This window comes from Lampetra planeri, unplaced genomic scaffold (genome assembly GCF_965212315.1).
Source record: "Lampetra planeri unplaced genomic scaffold, kcLamPlan1.2.h2 scaffold_639, whole genome shotgun sequence".
Taxonomy (NCBI): Eukaryota; Metazoa; Chordata; class Hyperoartia; order Petromyzontiformes; family Petromyzontidae; genus Lampetra; species Lampetra planeri.
In genome coordinates, this window is record NW_027615462.1 from 34259 (window position 1) to 41390 (window position 7132).

Below are 7132 nucleotides of genomic sequence, written 5' to 3' on the forward strand. Positions count from 1 at the left end.
AAGCCTCCAAGTCCGAACAGCATTTCCCTTGAACCTCTGCTTCTACGCTGACTTTGGTGCGGAATTAGTCACATGGTCGGTGACGTCATCGGAACGGAAGTTGCTTTGTTTCCACTAGATGTCACTGAAACGACGCATCGAATGAACCTATTTAACACAATTGATGAGGTGGTTCGTTCTTCAACCACACCGAATTGAGTTTTTATCTTGTTACCAGAACGTTCTCATTCTCGTTCTCAACAAACTCATATGGCACCAGGAAAAAAATCCGAACACAGTTTATTGTTGTATTGTCATTGTACTTTCTCTTGCAACACGATATAAAAATAAATATATGTAATGTAAAACGTAATAAATAACGTAAAATAGAAATTAAGATAAAAATACAAAATCCCTAAAAATAAGATACAACATAAACAATATGACAAACATGTCGGTATTGGCAAGCCAGACAGTTTACAATAGGAGCATATTTGTTTTGTTCTGTAAAAGCAAGAATGGTTTCTGTGTTCTGGGTCCATCGTGTACACTTCATTTGTGTGAGTAGCTACTGTTTACCACAAAAGACGTTTTTTTTTGTCCGAACGTGTCCTGTAATACGATGCATGGCCACCAGATGTAGTTAAAGATTCATGACTCTCCTGTCACTGTGTAGTGAGAACCTGTTTCATAAAATGTCATCATGTGATTACAACCATAAGGCTAGGAACTATCATTATTTTTACTTTTCATCTTTAAAAATATTACTGGATGTAAACGCTGATATTTATGTCACCATATCAGATGGGAATGAGGGTAGGATGAGATAATGAAGTGGAAAATATAACATATGTGATAACTGACTTCTTTTAGGTCTCTAATTCACTTTGTTTCCTATCTGTGACTTCTTTCAAGCGTTTCAGCAACCACATTTCAGTCATTTAACATCAAGAAGAAAATTCACAAATGAAGCTCTGAAAATGTTGCTTTTTGATACATTGGGCTCTGATATCGGTCTGATTCATCCGAAGTGTTGGATCCAAGCAGGATCCACAGTGAGGTACAGATTTAATTTATTAAGTGGGCATGTTATGTCGGAGTGGCCTTACTGTGCTGCACCATAAAACACATCATGTCCTGCCATCATAAATCCACTTTTACCAGCTGTCTCATCTAAAGCCTTGAAGGGTGAACGAGTGGGTTCACCGTTGTTGACATCTGACCATACAGTCATTCTCACTAGCAAATGCGTTTATACTCAACTCACCTGCTCGTTGGAGCTCATCTCAACTTGTACCAATTACCTAAAACTGATTTCCCTGAGCAACAATCACGTCATGTGCGGCTGACTGCTTTGCCACTCAGGGACTGAAATGGTTTAGCGAACACAGGTGCAACTAATTTCATGAACAATGGCTCAGTTCTGGGAAGTCTGTGTTCATACTGCACCAGTAAATCTGCATGTACAAAGCCCTGAAAGTGACCCACACAAACAGAGTGCACCAGTAAATGATATCATTTATATCTGTGCTATCAAAATTGACTTTATTAAAGCTGCATATGGTATCGTGGCAGAAAGAGGAAAAGACAAATCCCCCACTACTTCATTTTTATCAGCTGGTAAATGTGTTCTGGAGTCCATCCATGTCAGAAACTGTGACAAAGTGGCCTGCGCAGTAAAAGTTCCCTACATACTTGTTCCTGGAAGAACCATGTTTATAAAGCTTTCTATTTAGCAGTTGTTTGATTTGTCCTATGAGGAGAACCCGCCGCCCCCATACATATACTTGAACATAGACATGCTTCATCTATCTCAGGGGTGTCCGAACCGGTCCTCAAGGGCCACCTATCCCGCAGGTCTCAGGGGGTGTCCCGAACCGGTCCTCAAGGGGCCACCTATCCCGCAGGTTTTCATTGTCAACCTGCTCCTACCTCACCTGAATCAGTCTCTGTGAAGTTCTGCAGAGGCCCGATGAGGAGCTGCTGATTTAAATCAGGTGTGTAGGAGTAGGATGACACAGAAAACCTGCAGGATAGGCAGCCCCTCGAGGACCGGTTTGGACACCCCTGATCCATCAGTACATGAAAAGTTCTTCACACCATGCACTGAACTAAACTTAGGCTCTCTAGAACTGATTAGAAATTGATGACATTCATCCGTCTTGTGAAAAAATGTCAGATTCATTTCATTGAATCTCTGTTATTATGGAACATGGAACTATGGAACTGTGACTCTTTTGAAACTCACTGAAATAACAGCTCAGCATCTCTCAGCTACCTACACACAGATCCCAAGCAGATATGATAGCTTTTGTAACTTTGGTGTCTAGATGGCAAGAATCAGTGAAATGGAAACTCAATCACCACCTTCCCACACATACGTTGTTCAAAATGAATTTTAGATAACTTACAACTTGACAGTAAGGGGGCCTTTCTTCACATATGCAGAGGAGATTTGTTTTAGTTGCAGATCCAGTTTTTGTATGTGTCACATAAATGCAAGGGATTACAGTAAATAAATAAAAAAAGTCAGGGTCTGAGGTTTCAATGAAATACGACTTCCACCCCATTCAATGCCTGTTTCAAAAGTACATTTAATGAAAACTCTAAATTTTGATAACCCTGGAAATGAGGAAAACTCTGCAGAACTTTGACTTCTGGTTTCACGTACTGAGCAGCAATCAAACTAGATGTGGTACAAGTTGGTTATTGCTTGAATTTCAGTTAAACATTTCATTATTAACAAGGTTTTACCCCCCGCTAAACCTGCTTTTTGGAACGGTCTGCAAGGAAGCACTGGTGTCAACCTACACGAAATTAATCAAAGTACACACACACACACTGCTGTTTGCAGGGGCTGCCACTGACACAAAGACTTATGGGGACTCAGCAATATTACACGTCAGCCAGCAGGACTCAGGCGCGCCCCCGCTGCTCCGTGATCTACCCACTTCACAAAACGGTGCGCGAGTATACGACACTGTACCACAGGTTGCTTTCAGTGGGGTCAGGACAAACGAGTGACAGGACACGTTTATACGTATTTCTGTCATGTTGAAGCTGCAATAAAACATGACTTAACGTGCAATTGTACTTTATACTGCTTGTGCTAAACCTAAACGGTAAGCTCGCACTAGAAGGAATTACATGAAGAGAATAATTTCTGGGTTTTTTATCCAATGCTACCGTGTCTCTCAACAAAAAAACACCAAAAAGTTTTCAGGAAGCAGAACGAGCGAAAGTGACGTTTTTTAATTAGTTTTTATTAAACGACCCCATTAGCGCTACAGGCTTTACGAGCAGCACCTAAAGGCATCACAGAGAGGGCGTTTCCATTGTATCCGGCGCTGCGTCTCCCATAGCGTCTCCTGCCTGCTGGAGTCTCCCTCCTCCCCCCACCTCACCCTCCTCCTCCTATTTCTCACTGCATCTCTCCTCACATCGACCACGGCGGGTCGACGCAGGGGATGGAGAGCTGCTGCAAACTAGGTAATAAGCCCGGTGAAGCCTGCGGAGACACCAGAAGGAGGGAGACGGGAAAGAGGGTTAGAGAGACAGAGAAGCGCAGCCGGCGGATGTGGGCGGCAGACAGAGACCAGACCAGAGGAAAACCGAAACATATGGTTTGTCAGAACCGAGCGTGTGTTTTTGAGGACTGCTGAAACTTGTTCAACCCAAAGACGTTCAAACACGTGACTAAAACGTTATTCCCCCGCCCGCCCCCCTTTTTCAGCCACTTTTTCGCCGTGTTTTGACGCGCTCTCACCTGCGCCCACACCTCTGTTTGATTAGTTTGTGCGGGCTGGACTGCGGTACGTCCTGGCGCGCGCGCGTGCACGCACGCACACACGCACACATCACAAGACGCGGTGCAGCCGACAAAACGCTTGAAGAGCGGAAATTCAATTACGTTAAGTTATTCCAACTGAGGAGGAGGAATACTGGCTCACCGCTTTCGTTCCTTCTGCCCGACTCTCTGTGTCTGCTCCGGGCCGAACCAGGACCAGGATCTTTTGGACCATGTCTGGACAGACTGTGACCATACCGGACGACCGGGCGTTCGCCAGCTTCAAGGCGGAGTGTCTGTGTGAGGAGGGCTGGAGCGTGACCTACAGCAAGGCCGGTGTCACGGTGTGGACCCAGGTTCTGGAGGAGGGAAAGTCCGTCCATAGAATCAAGGTGAGATCCAGCCAGGTATGAAGGATCTAAGGAACTTCTAGGAAAAAAAACGTACACTAAACCACAAAGATGATGGAGTAATAAGAAAAAGTCACTGTATTATCCAGGTAGTAAGGGCGTGACTTATTCCTATATGATGCAAACTGCTGACATGTCTCAACCTGTACATTTTGAGTACCCCAGTTCATCATATCAAATCTATTTATAGATATGTACAACAGTGAGACTATGACACCTGACCCGATTTTGTAGAGGTTTTTTCTTAGCTGTCGAGAACCAACAGGTTAGTTCAGACCCAAAGTGCAGGCAGTGGCCCAGGTTTAGATGTGGAAAAGTCGTAATTAGAGAAAAACACAGGCCCCAAGATGGAGCCATGATGGGACTCTAGAGAGAAGAGTACAGGCACTCAGTGTAAAGGGCCCCTGTAACCACCAAGTTCTTGATTAAATCAGGTCCAGGAGGTCACTGGGGTGAAGGAGAAAGTCAGTTGTCAATGCTTCACTGTGTAGATCTAATTTATGTTTGTTTTTGATAGCGGCTGAACTGCTGGACACATGATTCATGTCTCCATCTTACCTGTAAAGTTAATTCTCAGTGTTAAGTGAATTTTGAATGAGGATTGTCTTTCAGGTACATCCTGTGTGAAGGCCTCACTAAGGTTTCTATCATTGTTCTGCTTTATTCGATGAAAGCACGTTATTCCAAACACTATTATCATGTCAAATAGCGACTGTGGCAGTTTGTCTCAAGTGTGAATGTTTGTCTTGGCAGTCGATGTTGAAGGCGCCATGTCGCGTTGAAGTATTTGCAGTGTGTCAACTAACACTTTATTTTTGGTCACAGACAGTAATAATGCTTTGTTAGTGTTCTGGGACAAACACAAACACAGACTCTTCACAGCACATTTGTGGTGAGAACATGTCCTCTGGAGATGATTGTAGAGTATGGTTGAAGCCTTCATTTCCCTTTTTACAATTATATAGAGTGCCATTATTTTTAAAATATCTAACACTGGAAGCCAGATAGAGCTTGTATGACTGTATATGCCTGCATACAGAGCTCTCATACATCTATTTACTTATTCACTCACACTTGAATAAATTATGAGACATCCAAGCAAGTTAGAGTGACTTCTCCTATGTGACTTGTTCTGTATCTGGCCACTATTCAGTTGATCGGAGCCCCACTTCCCCCGTTGGAAGCTGATACGTCCAGTTCACTTCACTCGTCTCCGCTTAGATTTGGCTGCGCAGTTTGACAGTTAGTTAGTTCTGAGCATATTCGTTTCTGTTTGACACTGTTGGAGGTTCAACACGTTCTCCTGTGCCTTGTGCATTCCTGTTGGTGCACTGATGTATCCGGGTCAGAGAAGCCTGAGCAAGCCAGCAGGTGTTTACTTTGTGAAATAAAGTGACGTTTGTGTGCAAGCGTGGGTGTGTGTGTGTGTGCGCAATATGGGTGTTATCTTGAATATGCAGGAGGTCACACAGCAGAAAGCTCTTCCAGGACCATCAGTCAGGTGCTTTGAATCATACTCTGACAGCCAATCAGGATCGTGTAAGTTGTCTTCATATACATGTGATTCCCCAAGCTATGTGCTGTTAGTGCTCCAGGTGTGTGTGTGGTGTGTGTGTGTGTGTATACTCTGAGTAAAGTTGTCTTTATTCATATTCTCTATACAGGACAGGTGTGTTTCCTCACAGCAGCTCTGCAAACAAAGATAAATTGAACATGCACACAGACCCAAACATGTAGACTTTGGGTGGCGCTAACAGCTGATACTTTATGTAAATATGACAGTTACAGGACCTTGGCTTTCTTTTCTTCCCCTCCTCAGATAATGGTTAAAAGGTAAAAGATAAAGGTTTGTTCATGCGTAAGCGTGGGTATCGTGTATCAGGATGTGTGTGGGTAAGGACAGGGGCATTCAGCGATGGCACAGATACAGCTGTTCTATTTATAGGTGAAGTAAAAGCTCGCATCTTTGCTCATGCCTGTCGAATGATTAATGTGTTGAATTTCTTTTTCCTGTGCAGCGCATCAGGAATGATCATAGTTAACATGTATGTGGATCAAAGAGTAGCTAGTAGTCATCAGTAGGGTCCGATCAGCCTTGATGTCATTATCACTCTTAAATTTATTAATCGTGAAACAGATGTTCACTAGTCATCGTCGTGACATCTTCTGCAATCACACACGTTGCATGTATGCAAGTAAGTGCATGTGTGTGCGGTTTGACCAGCTGTTCAGATGACTGGCCACACACACACACACACACACACACTGGAGACTCCTGGGTTGGCCTTCTCCCCCGCTGACACAGAGGGAAGCCCGGCTCTGAATCATCCCACACACTCTGCTGTTTGTTTTGTTTTTTCTCGTTTTTTTTTTTTTCCCCTGCAATTGTTCTCTGCAATCTTGTATCAGCACCCGGAGAAGCAAGTGATGAGAGCTGACAGTTTGGCGAGTGGGTGAGATGGATGAGAATGTGGTTGGACAGGGCTGCATGTGGTAGGGTGAGTGGGGACTATACGGTGAGGGCCGAAGAACGTCCAACCACACACACTCCCACAATGCTCAGTCTGCCTCGTTGACTCCCCTCTCGCTGTCTCTGTCTCTGTCTCTGTCTCAGTCTCCTTGTTACATCTGGTGAGTTTACTGAATTAGTGTGTAATCCCATTACACACATGCTGGCTGTGTGTCTTCATTCTGGTCGGGGCATCTTCTGCTCCCTGCAGCTCTTTTAGCCTTTTCCCCTTCTTCCTCCTACTCCTGTTTCAGTTTGTCTGTAGATACACACTTCTCTTCAATTCTGGGCTCTCCTGACCTACATGTCCACACACTAGAGGAAAAGGTACCATCTGTAAAGGGTTTTCGATATTCTGCTTCGCAAACTGGTATTTTAGACAGATCAGTATCAGCTGACTTCAATCAGTCACAATTTGAGTCTTAAGTCTTAAGTCTCATTTAAGTC